General features: G+C 41.6%; 2 long non-coding RNA genes across 2 annotated transcripts in view; one reads left to right on the forward strand and one right to left on the reverse strand.

Moving 5' to 3' along the window:
- Window positions 1–17,000, forward strand: part of LOC309332579 — an 18,032-nt gene continuing 1,032 nt past the window's right edge. Inside the window, exon 1 of the long non-coding RNA XR_014152197.1 lies at window positions 1–101. This is a non-coding gene — a long non-coding RNA (uncharacterized lncRNA). The remainder of the gene's footprint in view (window positions 102–17,000) is intronic.
- The window catches only part of LOC309332636, a 17,347-nt gene continuing 15,064 nt past the window's right edge, over window positions 14,718–17,000 (reverse strand). The window contains exon 3 of the long non-coding RNA XR_014152270.1: window positions 14,718–16,131. This is a non-coding gene — a long non-coding RNA (uncharacterized lncRNA). The remainder of the gene's footprint in view (window positions 16,132–17,000) is intronic.

Raw genomic sequence — 17,000 nt, forward strand, 5'->3', positions numbered from 1 at the left:
ATCATAAAATGCAGGGGAGTGTATTTGTGTTTCCCAGATGATCACCCAGCTGGGCAGTGGCCACACCCAGACCCGCTGAGCTTCAGCAAGGTAGATGCAAGGTCGGTTTAGCTCCATTATCATGCCACCAGCTGGATCAATTGTGTCTGTTTTATTGCTAAACATTGAATGAGTATGCGGCATGCAACAAATCAGCAGGATCACTCCTAACATGCAACCTTCCGCTTCCGGGGTAGGGAGAATACCAAAGCTGTGCAAATGGGCAAGTCAACTTTAGATTATTAGCCTTAGCCTCAACAAACACTTCATAGCCAATCTATTATCTCCACTGAGTCTCCCTCTACTCACCCCCCCACTTGTTTTAGCAGTATTTAAAGTTAATGAGCTTTTTCAATTTAAGCATCAGATAGTTAGCCTTTGGATAACATTTAGAGGAGCCTGGGTGTATCTAATTATGTTGGGTGAATTCTTAAGAGGCTCGGCGTCTATTTCATTCAGGAGGCACATTTTAAGTCGCAGGCACGTACTGGACACCATTCCAGAATGAATGCAAATCACCCTTGTGAAAACAACATTGCCGGTAGGTCTGAGAGTTCAAGGAATGACTGCACTAACAAACACCTTTGAGAGTATGTCTAACTCCAGCTATTCAAGCTGGCAGGAAAGCTGATGTTGCCATTAAGTCTAAATGGAGGGAAGGAAACGCTGACAGGACAAACTTAAAGGACACCACCTAAGCAGGGCAAAACATGCCTGAATAGAATATTGAAAAAAGTCTCACTTGCTTTAGTTATAAAGCAAGGCACAGATACTGAAACCAATTAGAGGATTAAAACGGAAAGACGTGCTGGTGGTTGGTTGTTTTTTTGTTTTTTTTACAAGAGTGCTGGATGAAGAATCAAAAGATCGGCTTTCAAACCCTTGGCTTTGCCAAAAACTTGAGTGAGTCAAACTAGTGTCACTGTTTTCTCTGTGTGTCTCATATCCCCTTTGCAAAAGATGATATTTCGCTTTTCCACAGTGATGGTGTTAGCAGAGTTGCATTAATTCTTGGGCTATAAAGCAGGTTGACAAATAAACCCATAGTTCAAATCCAAATATTTTGGACCACATCAAAAGGAAAACTTGGGATGTGTGTTATATAGGGACCAGTATAACGAGAAACCTTTCAGATGATCCTTCAAGTAATTGCGATCACATTATTAAGTACCAACTTCCATAGAGAAGGCACTAAAACATTTCTATCAATCAGAATCATAGCCCTCGACTGCTATACCTTTGATGAAGTGCTCCCTTTCCCTTCCAAAGCAGTCATTTCTGCTTGGAAAGTCATTACAAAATACGCTGCAACACTTCCTCTTATGAGTTAGTCTCTTCTCATATCCTGAATTTTCAGAAAACTAGCCCCTGGAGCAGCCTTTCTCAACCTGTGGGTCCCCAGATGTTGTTGAACTACAACTCCCATCACCCCTAGCTAGGAAGGCCAGAGCTCAGGGATGATGGGAGTTGTAGTCCAACAACATCTGGGGACCCACAGGTTGAGAACCACTGTGACTGGAGCTATTGTGTGTTTGCTGGTGTGCTGCAGTGGCAGTTAATGCCGTCTTTTCCAGATGTTGTGGACCACAACTCCCATCATTCCTGACTACTAGCAATGCTGGCTCCACATCTGGAGGTCACCACATTGGCTAGTCCTGCAGTAGAAACTTCACATTACATCAAGAAAGAAGGTGTGGTAAAAATAGTTTTGGTTTGCTTTGTGTTGTTGTTTACAACATGGTCAGTTCTTAACTCTCCCAAGCTCCCATTGGGGAATGCTTATACAAATAAATAAGAAATAAATAGTTTATCAAGGTGCTGGATAGACAAGTTGACTGCAGAGAAAACAAAACATTTGAGAGATGTATAGAAGACTCTGAGACCTTTGTGAATATTCGTAAAAGGTATATCCTATTATGGGACCAGCTTGGAGGGTTAAATGGAAAATGTCTGTGATCTTTTACAATGACTAGCATTCGGCATTTGGGAAGTTTTTGCTCCTGATTTCCGAGTTCAGAGGTTGGAAGATGCTCAGCACATTCTCAGTCATAGAACAATTTTGCAAACCATATCATAGTACAACATCATAACACAACAGCACAACCTTCGCAACAATTAACAGTGCACTTAATCACGCCGCCACAAATTTCCAGTTTTCACAGGAAGCATATGATACCCAGAACAAAATGTTCCCATTTCCATTCAAGAACATGACTTTCCTTGGAAAAGGAGGCAAATTATTATGCCGTAGACCAAACAACAAGCGTGTTTTTCTTAGGAAGTAATACACTATTTTCTCAGGAACATAAAATAATTCCTGAGTCAGAGTGGGAGTTTTCCTCCTGTGAAATGTGCCTTGGATTTGAAATGAAGCATTTTGTAAAAAAAAAAATATTAAAAAAAATCTTATGGAAGCCACAAAAATGCTGAGCAAATGTTTTCCACGCATCTCCAACCAGCATGTAGACCGAATTCCCCTTTTCACTTTAACGTTGCCCTACCAACCCCCATTTATATAACCCACACGTCTGCATGTTTTCATGCAGCGAGTAGCTGGAAATTTTATTTCCCCATCATTCCCCTAGTTTGCACAAGGCATGTTTTAGATAGCAACAAATGGAAGTGATTGTTCCCGTGACTGAACATTAGCATAAAGTAATTCAGTTATGCACTGTATTTGTACTGAGTTTATTAATATACATCATTGCAATGGGATGTAGTGAGGCAGATCAACAGTTTAAGGCTGGTAAGATGTATCCAGGCCACCAAGTCTGTCTTCCCAGGCCAAAGGCTTTTACAGCAACCAAGTCACATAGCTGTACAACGAGATAATGGGGAAAGGTTTTTTTTCCGGGGGGAGCATCTTGGCGAGATGAATTTGGCCCATGGACCTTTCATTGTCAACACTTGATGCAGAAGGAGCACAAGATATTTAAAGGGGATAAGGGAAGTTTCAGCTAATAAAAACATTACAGATACTATTTGAGCAGCAACAGACTTCCATTCATAAATGAAGACTGACTTTCTTTCTTTTTTTAAAAAAAAAGTGGGATTTGATTGCTTTTAGTGAGTTTCTTGGCTTCTGCAGAGCAGGAAGCAGAAATAAACAAGCTAAACTGTAAAGAGCCATTGGGAGGTGTGGCGGTTTTTTTTGTTTTTGACTTTAAAAAAAAAACTTGGAAAGAACTTACCTTTGTCATTGTTTTTTGGGCTTCCATCCCAATGACTTCAGCTTGAAAGAATTAAAATTAGTTCCTTATACATGCTCTGCAGGTGAGGGTGGTTTTTGTGTGTGTGTATGTGTGTATATGTGTTTTTTTAAAGAAAGATTTAATTTGCTGTTTGATTCGCCCCGGGATTTTCAGGTGTTGCACGAGGGAGTAAAGAACAGAAAGTACCTTCGTTCTTGGTTGTCAGCCATTGGATGGTGGCCATCGCATTATTAAACCAGCCAAGCATGCTGGGTCTCAACCACAGAATTTAATTTTCCCTACTGCAGGGACTAATCAACTACCACAGGGCTCTAAGTCCTGAGGAGACTGTTTTTATCTGTGTGCTTAAAAAGAATAAGGAAAAAAACATGTTCAAAGACTAGAGTGAAGTTCATTTCATAGTTTTGTCTATCCTCAGGGTTACAGTGACAGAAATTTAATTCGATGAAAAACAGATAAGGTTGGAATTTATGCTTATGCTATGATATAAATTAAAGGAAGATGAAGGTTCCAGGTAGTTAACAGCCCTTCTGAAAGCAGCGTGGGGTTGACCCCATATTCTCCTCAGTCAAGCAACAAAAGGTGAGGTATGCCTAATGCAATTACCCGGCTCACCTAGGCTGCTGCTACTATCTATAAAACTGGGCAAGGTTTTCTCCAAACAATAGTACATTTCTATAGAACCACCCTCTCTGATAAAAGCCAAATTTAGCTACAGTACTACGCTCTGGGTTACTGAACCCTTCTTCTTCTTAGGTGATCACTCGTAGCCCAGTAACATTGCCTTCCATAAACATGGTTTTAACAATGAGTCCGTAAGTGACTGTGGAGGCCATTTCTGGATCCACACGTCCTTCCACAGTGGGGACATAGATTTCCAGGCGGGAGTTGATCACAATAAGGGTTTGCCAAGCATGCCTTCCTCTTAGCACGTTTCGCCCTTGTGTCCTGAGTTTGAGTGTCTTTAAAGTCCATGACACCTTTGTTAAAGCCTGTTCTCCAATTGGAGTGCTCGCAGGCCAGTGTTTCCCAATTATTGGTGCTTATACTACATTTTTTTAGATTTGCCTTGTGACAGTCTTTAAACCTCTTTTGTTGACCCACCAGTGCTACACTTTCCATTTTTAAGTTGGGACTAGAGTAGTTGCTTTGGAAGATGATAACCAGGCATCCGCACAACATGACCAGTCCAACGAAGTTGATGTTGAAGAATCATTGCTTCAACACTGGTGATCTTTGCTTCTTCCAGTACACTGGTATCAGTTTGCCTGTCTTCCCAAGTGATGTGTAAAAATTTCAGGAGACACCATTGATGGCATCTTTCAAGGAGTTGGAGATGGCGTTTATATAAGTGTTCCATGTTTCACAAGCATCCAGTAAAGTTGATAGTACAATAGCTTTGTAAACAAGCATTTTTGAACCCAACTCTCCACAAAGTGTGCATTGTTCACACACTGTCATGTTTTTAAACAGTGAAATGACTATTCGGAAAGGGGAGAAACCAAAGGGGTTCGTTCCTTTGAAGGCAACAATAGGGGTGGAATGAAGGCATGGACCACAGCCCCCTTGTGCTAAAATTATGGTTTTAATAAGGTTTTTAACTTGGGTGGGTGTTGGGTTTTTTTTTGGGGGGGGGGTTGTTTCACATTGTTCTTAAGTGTTATACGTTAATTTGTATTTTGTATTAGCATTTTTGGTTTTATAAGGCTGATTAATATTCTACAGCCTTTTAAATGAGCTGGTAGGAGCAAGAGGGCTAGTTGTTTTGTTGTTTCTGTTTTTAACTATTTACTTGTGGTCTTGCCTTGTATTTTTTTATCCTGTGAACCGCCCTGAGATCTTGTGAAGAAGGGTGGTAAATAAGTCTAATAAATAAAATAATAAAAAAGCAAATTATAGCTTAGGTTTAAGTGAAGAATATAAGCCATCTAATGATCCTGGCTCCAAACTGGTCATTGCTAAATATTCTCCTTCAAGGAACCTTCTGTTTTTTGCTTTCTCCATCTTAGAGGCTCAAGTACAAAACCAAACCAAGCATATTTATTTGCAGAAAGGAATGGATTTGGGAGAGATGGGAGGGAGAGGGAGGAAGGGGGCAAAACAGAAAGGATACCATCGCTCAACACTACTGCAGTATTAATCTACATTGTTTTTAATCATAGGAGCTGTTTCTTGGAGTTCTCCCAAGAAAGACTGAGCAGGGAGGGAGGCAGCCACAATGAAATAATGATACCTTAAAATGTACCAGTTCTGGTGATAAAGGCTGCACTACAGACATGTTAAATTTATCAAAAAAAGGTGGTTGCAGCCGTGGTTCACATAACTTTTTTAAAAAAGAAAATCCTTTCAAAATGAATGTTGCACAGGCTTTATAGGAAACATCAGCTTGAAAAGAAAATTTGGAAATGGAAGAAAGCATCTAGCAAAGAAAACAATTATAAATATTCCTAATTGCCTGGAAATAATTTGTCATACAGAACTGCACCAAGACAGATTTATTTTTTGAAGAAAGACTTCAGAACCCCTGATGATGAAATGGCTGTTAAGAAACACACCGATATGTATTTCCCTTGAAAGTTGAACTAAAGGATATGATTTTCCTTTTTATCTTTGCCCCCCTTCCTTCCCCCCTCCCTCCCTGCTTCTTCCATTTTCTATTCTTCTGCTGGGGGAGGAGGATGTGGAACAGGGAGGGAAATATAAAATATTCTGGAAGATTCAGTCATTGCTCCTCGGTATATTTTATGATTTCGGGAACCCATTCCAAGCTGTGCTGCAATTACATTTAAAACTGGAGAATAATGGCCCATTGACATGTATATGGTTTTAGAAATACGAGGCCTCATTTTCTCAGCTGGAATTTCCCTGCAATCTGCATTTGCATTGCATTAGGGGTGCCCCCCCCCCTTTTAACAAGAGCATTGCATGCGTTCAGACGTTTTTGACACTCTCTGGGTCAGAGGGAACATTTGAAAGCAATAGGCCCTTACGTCTCCTGAGAATCTCTTTCAGGCAGGCACAAAGCATTAATGAAAAATGAGGAAAACACTGAGAGGGTTTCTTTGCATTATCAAGCTATGCTTTATGACATACCTGCCTGCTCCCGACATTAATCTACAGGAGATAGATTGTCAGGGTCATGCTCCCCTGCTCTTTCCTGCTGCATATACATTACCACAATTGAAATCTGCGCTCCTCTTTCCACAATGTCATGTGCAGTTTGACGTGACTGCACTAGGAATGGCAGGGGCACATGAACGAGCACTTTTTTCCCGCGGCGCATACAATCTCCCTTGCGTTTACCAAGCAGCTGCGGGCTTCTTCTCTGTGGCTTTACAAGGGAGACATTATTCTTGGCTGCTTAGCTGAAGCCCTAAACTAGCTTGTCAAGGTTCAAAATTGCATGGCGTTGGCCAGGTATGTAAGCAACTCAGCACCTTTCCTGTTCCCAGCAGTGGCTTAAGACATAATGGGAAAGGAATGCAGAAGTATTTCACCTGTCGGGATGGCTAAATAAAGAGCTCTTTGTCATCTTCCAAGAATAGGTCAGTTGTAAATGACAGTGGGCTGCAAGAATGTGAACGTTTGAGATGAATAGTAGGGCCTATAAAACTGCTGCAGGCCAGGGTCACAAATCAAGGGTGCAGTCTTAATATAATATAATAATAATTTATTATTTATACCCCACCCATCTGGCTGGGTTTCCCCAGCCACTCTGGGCAGCTCCCAGCCAAATGTTAAAAACACGATACAGCATTAAACATTAAAAACTTCCCTAAACAGGGCTGCCTTCAGATGTCTTCTAAAAGTCAGATAGTTGTTTATTTCCTTGACATCTGATGGGAGAATGTTCCACAGGGTGGGGGCCACTACCGAGAAGGCCCTCTGCCTATTTCCCTGTAACCTCACTTCTCGCAGGGGCTGGACCTCAGTGTCCAGGCTGAACGATGGGGGTGGAGACACTCCTTCAGGTATATTGGGCCGAGGCCGTTTAGGGCTTTAAAGGTCAGCAGCAACACTTTGAATTGTGCTTGGAAATGTACTGGAAGCCAATGCAGATATCTCAGGACCGATGTTATATGGTCTCGGCAGCCGCTCCCAGTTACCAGTCTAGCTGCAGCATTCTGGATTAATTGCAGTTTCTGAGTCACCTTCAAAGGCAGCCCCACATAGAGCACATTGCAGTAGTCTAAGCAGGAGATAACTAGAGCATGCACCACTCCGGCAAGACAGTCTGCGGGCAGGTAGGGTCTCAGCCTGCGTACCAGATGGAGCTGGTAGACAGTTGCCCTGGACACAGACTTGACCTGCGCCTCGATGGACAGCTGTGAGTCCAAAATGACTTCCAGGCTGTGCACTTGGTCCTTCAGAGGCACAGTTACCCCATTCGGACCAGGGAGTCCTCCATACCTGCCTGCCCCATGTCTCCCAAGAACAGTACTTCTGTCTTGTCAGGATTCAACCTCAATCCGTTAGCCGCCATCCATCCTCCATATCTACTAGGAAGTAAAATCCTATTAGAGTGGCTGAGACAGCACAGCCAAATGTGTAGAGTATAAATAATAAAATTATTATTATTATTATTATTATTATTATTATTATTATTATTATTAAAGAATGAGAGATTTTGAGCAAAGATATTTAGGGTTGGGATGATGAGCTGCATGGTGCATTTACGCTCCAACATTTATTTGATGAAAATAGGGGCATCAAATACCATTATTATTATTATTACCCCACCCATCTGACCGGGTTTCCTCAGCCACTCTTGGCGGCTTCCAACATATATAAAAACATAATAAAACATGAAACATTAAAAAACTTCCCCATACATGGTATCCTTCAGATATCTTCTAAAGGTTGCATAGTTACTTATCTCCTTGACTTGGGGGGGGGGTCACATAACTCCATACACTCCTGCTTTTCTCTGATGAAAATACGGACGTCCTAAGGAAAAGTGGGCATTCCAGGATCAAATCAGAAACTGGGAGGGCTTCTGTAAATCTGGGACTGTCCCTAGAAAATAAAAATAGGGACACTTGGACGGCCTGCATTTTCCATCCTCCATTTTCTGCTTCTGTGGTAGACATGTGCCCTATTTTGCAGAGGACAGTTCCCTGTTTGAGGTAGCCCTCTATTTGAAAGCTGTCCAGTCCATGTTCAGGTTAAAGTCATAAGAAGAGGGAACATCAGGGTCCTTGAAGTGGCCCACCAACAACAGACTGAAGAAACACAGGTCACTTTTCCCACAGTCTTCCCTAAATGTAGTTAAATCTCAATTATAGTAGTTATTTCAAAATTAACATATACAATTTTTGGGCAAGCCAGTACCCCCTCTTTTCAGTATACATTTTTCTCTTTTTGTTCCTTTGCTTACTCTTTTTTGGTTATGTATAAGTAGTCACCCTACATAGCCCTGAGTTTCTGTTGTACGCAAGAATTTACAGCCACTTTTCAAAAAAGAAGTCAGGTGCTAACTTCCACAATTCTGTTTTCCACAAAATATCAAATAGACCTTTCCTCTTCTCATCGTGCTGTCATATTTACAGCTGATCTCGTTCATCATGTTTTGTCTCCTTTTACCAAAAATGCAAAAAGTGTTTGGTTCATTCTTTGGCCGCAAAGATAATTCCTGCCAAAGTCCTAGCTTTGTGGTAGTAAATTTTTCTTAATTTCTTTTATGTTGTGTACTTTTCTCACATATTATATTCCTATCTTTTGCAGCAAATGGCAGTTTTCAATGCATTCCACACCTCCTGTCTCCTTTTAGAGCTTATCTGTTTTACTTTTATTTAAACAATGCATGTACCACTTCACTACAGAAGTCTCTAAGCTGTTTACAAAGTCTATACACAGTCAGTAGAATAAATGTCGTGCAGCTGTTGTTGGGCTGTACCACTTTAGAATTCAGGCAGGAGGAGATCATGTATTTATCATAAATATCCTCCCTGCACACAGAAGACAGGGAAGAGCCCTTCTTACACTGGCCTTCTCCCTTATTTCACCCCATCTATTTTACCTTTTCATTTAAACAAAATGTATGCACTCTCAGTTCTCCCTCGACAATGCATCTTAAACAGGAAAGCTTGACTGTGTCTATCTAGCTCCACAAATAATGACCAAATACCAAGCAGCGATTAGGTAGTTCAGAGGTGATTGGGCATAGGTGTATTAACTGCTGGAATTGCCATTCATCTGAAATGGCAGTGTTTACGTACAGCTACCAGTTGGTAAGTGAATAATAAAGGAAACCCTGTGTTTAACATCAATTCATTATTGATGCTAAATATTGAGCGTAGTATGCAAGGCATTGCAAATTGAGAAGAAAGGATTAAATGAGAGGGTATATAATGGGAAGCATACAAGTTCATATGAATGCAGTTTGTCAAGACCCACCCTACAGTATCTTACTTGGCTGTCAGATCTGCACGTGGTTAGAACATTTGTTGTTGTTGTTGTTTAGTCGTTTAGTTGTGTCCGACTCTCTGTGACCCCATGGACCAGAGCACGCCAGGCACTTCTGCCTTCCACTGCCTCCCGCAGTTTGGTCAGACTCATGTTTGTAACTTCGAGAACACTGTCCAACCATCTCATCCTCTGTCATCCCCTTCTCCTTGTGCCCTCAATCTTTCCCAACATCAGGGTCTTTTCCAGGGAGTCTTCTCTTCTCATGAGGTGGCCAAAGTATTGGAGCCTTAGCTTCACAATCTGTCCTTCCAGTGAGCACTCAGGGCTAATTTCCTTAAGAATGGATGCATTTGATCTTCTTGCAGTCCATGGGACTCTCAAGAGTCTCCTCCAGCACCATAATTCAAAAGCATCAATTCTTCGGCGATCAGCCTTCTTGGTGGTCCAGCTCTCACTTCCATACATCACTACTGGAAAAACCATGGCTTTAACTATACGGACCTTTGTTGGCAAGGTGATGTCTCTGCTTTTTAAGATGCCGTCAAGGTTTGCCATCGCCTTTCTCCCAAGGAGCAGGCGTCTTTTAATTTCGTGACTGCTGTCACCATCTGCAGTGATCATGGAGCCCAAGTAAGTAAAATGTCTCACTGCCTCCATTTCTTCCGGTTAGAACATTAGGCACACAAAATGAAGTATGACATAGAATGGATAATTGTACCTAAAGTATTTGCACTATGAGGCGTTTCTTCTGAGCAGAACAACACAGACCAACAATCCAGTTTCCACAGGTGTTTCTCAGTGTCCCTTCAGACAGTATATCTATGTAGAAAAATTATATGCAGATCATAATGTGAGAGAGGTACCAATTTTCCTTCAATGAGTATCTGTCTACACATTCCATTATAATACAGTGGTACCTCAGGTTACAGACGTTTCAGGTTACAGACGCTTCAGGTTACAGACTCTGCTAACCCAGAAATAGTACCTTGGGTTAAGAACTTTGCTTCAGGATGAAAACAGAAATTGTATTCTGCCGGCGTGGCGGCAGCGGGAGGCCCCATTAGCTAAAGTGGTACCTCAGGTTAAGAACAGTTTCAGGTTAAGAACGGACCTCCAGAATGAATTAAGTTCTTAACCCGAGGTACCACTGTACACCCGGTTCTCTTTCATGTAACCTTCTTAATCATTCTCATGGATATGATATTGTCTAGTGTCACAGTATTGTCAGAGTAACATCAGCACAGCATTACTCCTAAATATATAGTGTTAAAGGTGTAAGGCATTGACGTAAATTGCCACCATAGAAGCAAGGAATCGACAGGGTACAAAAAGGTGAATATTTTCAGGGTCTTCTGAATTCTAGAAGGGTCTGCCACTGGCCCCATTCCTGGGGTCCCTGAAAGTGTGCCTGGGTCTGTAAGCTGCCCCCCATTTAAATTACACAGAATGTCCTTGGCTTTGCACTACTCCAGGGAATTGTGGTAAATTTAAATGGCAGGTGGGTCCTAGCCGTGATAGGTAAATAGCATGCCAGTCTATCTTACATACCTGGAGCCAGCTCTGCTTTCAAGAAGCACGGTTTTACTTAGTGGGCAGTAAAACATTTACACCCAATTCTTAGCATTCCACAGTTACACTGCAAAAAAAGAGGAATCTTTAACTTGCTCTGATGAGTCAGCACTTGGAGGAGTAATATAATAAAAGCCTAAATATAGTTGACAAGGAAGATAATCTTTGCACCGTTCAGGTGCTCGTCACCTGGGTATCAAGTCATTAAGTGGTCTCTTTTGTACATCACATGAATATTCAGTGAATTAATATCTATTTTTGAAGATCCTCAGCATATTCTCCTCCTTAAAGTTGTATGTTTTAACCATGATATAATCTGTATTTTTATCGAAACAGTGAATGCAGTAATTTTCTGAATTGTTAGTCTTAAACAAGACCTGTCAGAAACCTGTTATGTTTACAATGAATTTGTCAGGATTGCACTAGCCAGAATTACTTTAGTGTGCAAAATGCCTGCCTTGTAAATATATATATATATATATATATATATATATATATATATATATATATGCAGGTTTTGGTGTCCTCGGGTGTCTTCCCGTGTAAAAGTTGGGGTGTCTAGGCGACGTTTCGACGAGGTCTCACTCGTGTGAGACCTCGTCGAAACGTCGCCTAGACACCCCAACTTTTACACGGGAAGACACCCGAGGACACCAAAACCTGCATTCCTGTACCCGTGAAAATCTACGAAAGCAAATATATATATATATATATATATATATATATATATATATATATATATATATATATGCAGGGTTTGGTGTCCTCGGGTGTCTTCCCGTGTAAAAGTTGGGGTGTCTAGGCGACGTTTCGACGAGGTCTCACTCGTCATCTTCAGGCTGGTGCTTTCGGCTTCTTGTTACTGGAACAGAGCAGGATCTCAGTGTTTGAGTTCCTATAAATACTGTAGAGGGGGTGTGGTGTATAGCCTCCAATGTTCTGGGCAGAGAGGAAGTTCCCAGGCTAGTGTGCCTTTTCTTCTTTTGTTCCTTAATTACTTGAGAGATATCTTGAGTGATTTCTTGAGTGATATCCTGAGTACCACTTAGGTGGGTCATTAGGTGTGGATTAGTTGTTAAAGTCTTTGTGTCTTGACCTCTTGAACTTTGTGAAGAGTTTTCCTGAGAAGATGGCTGTACTGTACTTAGTTGTGCTCTGGCTTGGCTTCGTGTATAGGGGCGAAACACCCTCACAACATGAGAAACACCCTCACAACATGAACAAGCGTGACGACACATCCCGCTTGCCAGACATCTGGAAATTAGCCCTCCCCACAAAAACTGACACCAGATCCAGAGGCACACAGAACGCCAACACCAATCAACCACACCAGACCCAAACCAAGACCCTCTCCACAGATGAATTACAGACACCATCCAGTAGCCAATCCATGGTGGCACCTCCGGATGCTGCACCCCCCTGCAATCCCTACACAGATCTGGCTGACACAAGCCACAAAACCACAGCTCGCCCCTATACACGAAGCCAAGCCAGAGCACAACTAAGTACAGTACAGCCATCTTCTCAGGAAAACTCTTCACAAAGTTCAAGAGGTCAAGACACAAAGACTTTAACAACTAATCCACACCTAATGACCCACCTAAGTGGTACTCAGGATATCACTCAAGAAATCACTCAAGATATCTCTCAAGTAATTAAGGAACAAAAGAAGAAAAGGCACACTAGCCTGGGAACTTCCTCTCTGCCCAGAACATTGGAGGCTATACACCACACCCCCTCTACAGTATTTATAGGAACTCAAACACTGAGATCCTGCTCTGTTCCAGTAACAAGAAGCCGAAAGCACCAGCCTGAAGATGACGAGTGAGACCTCGTCGAAACGTCGCCTAGACACCCCAACTTTTACACGGGAAGACACCCGAGGACACCAAAACCTGCATTCCTGTACCCGTGAAAATCTACGAAAGCATATATATATATATATATATATATTTAAATACAGCATTTTCAAGTCAAATGTGTAACGGGGGGAAATACAAATGTACCTGTCAAGTTAACATAACCAGAGCATAGTACTTCCCACCTTTCAAATTATTTGTTCCTCTTCTGTTTTCCTTTTCACATTCACATGGATATGCACATAGAAATGGATGGCAAGTACAAGTTATACCTATGGATATGCCTGTGGTTTCTTTCCAAGGCTGCCATAAGTCCAGGTTTTCCATGACATATCTGAGATTTGTCCATCAGAAATAACGTCCAGGCAGAATTTCCAAAAATCACGAAGATGTCCATATGGCAACTCATATCAGAAGTGTTGAACCTAATGCAGAGAAGCCAATGGGTGGCAGAATTCCCATGGAAAAGAGAGGAGGAAGGGCAGTGGAAAGTGAGTGCACAAACCTGTAGCCCACTCCAAATCAATTAACCATGATTAAGAAATGGGCAGCAGAATTTAATTCAATCTATTTTGTGCATGTGCCACTTCACAAAATATTGGATTGCCTTGTTGGCTGGAAGTAGATTGCTTTTGGGGTTGAAGCAAGTTTCATTTGAAAAAAGCAATATAAGTTCAAGACCAATTTACAGATGTAGTATTAGCAACAATACTCCTCATTTCATTCAACAATGAATCGCACTAATAAGGGGCGGGGAAAGATCACTGTGAAATGTCATCTTAAAGTGCTCTTTATGGCAACAAATACACAATAGTTTTCACCCATAATCCAGAATTAGCCTTTATCTTCTCTTCCAATTACTAATACCACTCCTGATTAAGTTTCCCCATTTTAATTGGGTACATTTCTAGCCTATGTTAGGGAGATTTAATTACATGACCTCTATTAATATATACATTTATCCCAGTAGGATTCTTATTGTGTGTGGTCTATGTATAATTAGTATTATTGATTGTCTCATAGAGGCAGTTTTCCAAGGAAGGTTAAATTCATCAGTGCAACTCACTGGTGTCATGCAGAACTGGGAAATATACGGCAGGGTAGCGACCTTGAAGAAATGCCTAAAAGCTTAATTCTAATCACTGGTATTAAAATGGAAACACAAATCTGCTACGATGTACAAACTTTTCTTGTATCTGCAAAAATAATTCGCCGACATAAATTTATCTTATCATTGGTTGAAATTACAGTGGTACCTCGGGTTACATACACTTCAGGTTACATACGCTTCAGGTTGCAGACTCTGCTAACCCAGAAATAGTGCTTCAGGTTAAGAACTTTGCTTCAGGATGAGAACAGAAATCGTGCTCTGGCGGCGCGGCGGAAGCAGGAGGCCCCATTAGCTAAAGTGGTGCTTCAGGTTAAGAATGGACCTCTGGAACGAATTAAGTACTTAACCTGAGGTACCACTGTAATATATTTTTATTATGTATATGTATTTGTGCACTAACCAGAGATTTAACCCCCAGCCCCGTTCAATATTCCCAATGCCTCTTGTTCCTGAGGATAATTCTCAGGAAGACTGAAGATTTGGAGGCTACAGGAAAAGAACCTGTATCCTTGAGTCACTCTCAACATTACAAAATGCGGGGAAACAGTTGCAAGGGCTTTGTGCTTCCTGTTCCCACCCCATGCTTCCATTTCATCCTCATAATAGAACTTTGGTGTCTATGCTTAAACTGGGCCAATTCATCCCCTGTGAATGTGGGGGCTTTCAGTGACATTTGAAGAGTGGCAAATTCTAAGAATCATCAGGGAGAGAGTATTTGTACCCTTAAATATAAAGCGGAGCAGGGTCTTTTCTATTTAAAACAAATGGGCATAAACAGATTTGCCTCTCACCCCAGTCAATTTGTAACCTATGGGGCCACACTGAAGGACAGAAAAAAAATAGCACACTCAGTTCTTCCTTTATTCCTTTTCTGAGCAGGGGATATGTGAACCACAAGCAGAAGAAAACCCGAGGGATTTGGTTCCTTCTCAGCAACACCAAAAAGCAGGCCATTACAGTGGAACCTCGGTTCTTGAACCCAATCCGCTCCAGATGATCATTCAACTTTCGAAACATTCGAAAACCAAGGCACAAAGGGCTGTCAGCAAGTTCAATGGAGAAAAGTGAAAAATGTGCCTCAGAAGCTGTTCGATTTCTGAGGCGCGTTCAAAAACGGAAGCAATTACTTCCAGGTTTTCGGCGTTCGAAAACCGGAACGTTTGGCTTCCAAGATGCCCGGAAACCGAGGTTCCACTGTATTAGGGTATGCTGCCTCATTAGATATAAGCTCAGGCCTACTGAGTTTAAATAAAATTTAGGCCTTTGCCCACAGTCAGCTGCAAGGAAGTAGAAACATAGTGAATGGGAATAAGCTCCAAAAGGAATACATAACAAAGCCAACTCTTATTCTGTTGCTTTCAAAGCAGTATTTCCCATTCTGAAACTCCCAGTTGGGGATAGCAATAAACCAGGCATTTTCAATCATCTTCAGGTTAGATATTTGCCCACAAGTTGTGAGCCTCAGAGGGACTTTCTTGTTGTTGTTTGGGTCCTATTAAAATAAAATGTGAATGAAATTGGTTTGGCCAGCCTTTTTGTGGCTAGAGAAGAGCCAAAAACAATTTTGTACTGGACAGCTCTTGGAATCCTTTTTTTTAAAACTCCCTTTCAGTGCAAAGACAGTGTGGAGATCCATTTCTCTCTTGCTATGAGAAATATTGACAGTGTCCAAGAAAATTGAATTAAGTCACCAGTGTTGAAATCCCTTGCTTGTTTTTAACAATATTTTTTTTTTTTTAATCTTATCACCACATGTAAATACAACAACTCCAAAATAAAACTTAAGCCCGGCTGGATTTCAGCCCTTCCTGCCCATCAGCTTTTCAGCCAGGAAGGAAAGTGCTTTGATATTGTTCAGAGTGTGCAACTGCAGCATCTTCCTCTGCAAGAAAGTCAAAGTGGAAGGGAAAATGTCTCGGCAGACTTGTGTTCCCTGCAAATGAAACAAAAAGCAGTTTGCAATGGCTTGTGTTCAATCTTTGGGATGCAATTGCATTTTGAAGTTTGAGGCACTCAAAAAGGTGGAGTTAAGTTCTGCATATTGCACAGTCAAGAAAGATAAAATGTATTTAAGAGTTCATTAAACACACACACACACACACGTTTTGGTTGTATCAAGCATTAGTCCTACTTCAATTTATCCCATTGGGTGAAATTCAGCTAGCTAGTCCTGCTAGTGAAAGTCCACACAAGGATGTCCCCTTAGTGCAATGAGTCTCCCCCCCCACTTCTCCTTTCGTTGCTCCATGCCCTCCCCCCAAATTAGCTGGCAGGTTGAGAGAACCCCTTGAATAGTGAATGGGAGGCTAAGTTCAAGGTGCTGGTTGGGGGGAACAAAGCTCTATACACCTTGGGACCAGGATACCTGAAAGATTGTCTCTTCACTGTGCTCTGTTGGTGAAGTCCTCCTGCAGATACCTTCTTTCAGAAGGTCCATTCTGCACAATGTAGCAACTGGATGTTCAGTGTTGTGGCGCCTTTGGAATTTACCATATTTTTCGCTCTATAAGACGCACCAGACCACAAGACGCACCTAGTTTTTGGAGGAGGAAAACAAGAAAAAATATATTCTGAATCTCAGAAGCCAGAACAGCAAGAGGGATAGCTGCGCAGTGAAGAAGCTGGGGAGGGATCTGGCTTCTGGGATAGCTGCACCGTCTGCATTCACTCCATAAGACGTACAAACATTTCCCCTTACTTCTTAGGAGGGAAAAAGTGATTCTTATAGAGCAAAAAATACGGTAATTCCTTTGATATTTGGCGGGCACTATTCTGCCACCTCCTGGGCTCCTACTGAAGACC

This window comes from Podarcis erhardii (assembly GCF_964252035.2).
Source record: "Podarcis erhardii genome assembly, chromosome: 17".
In the NCBI taxonomy this organism is placed as follows: Eukaryota; Metazoa; Chordata; class Lepidosauria; order Squamata; family Lacertidae; genus Podarcis; species Podarcis erhardii.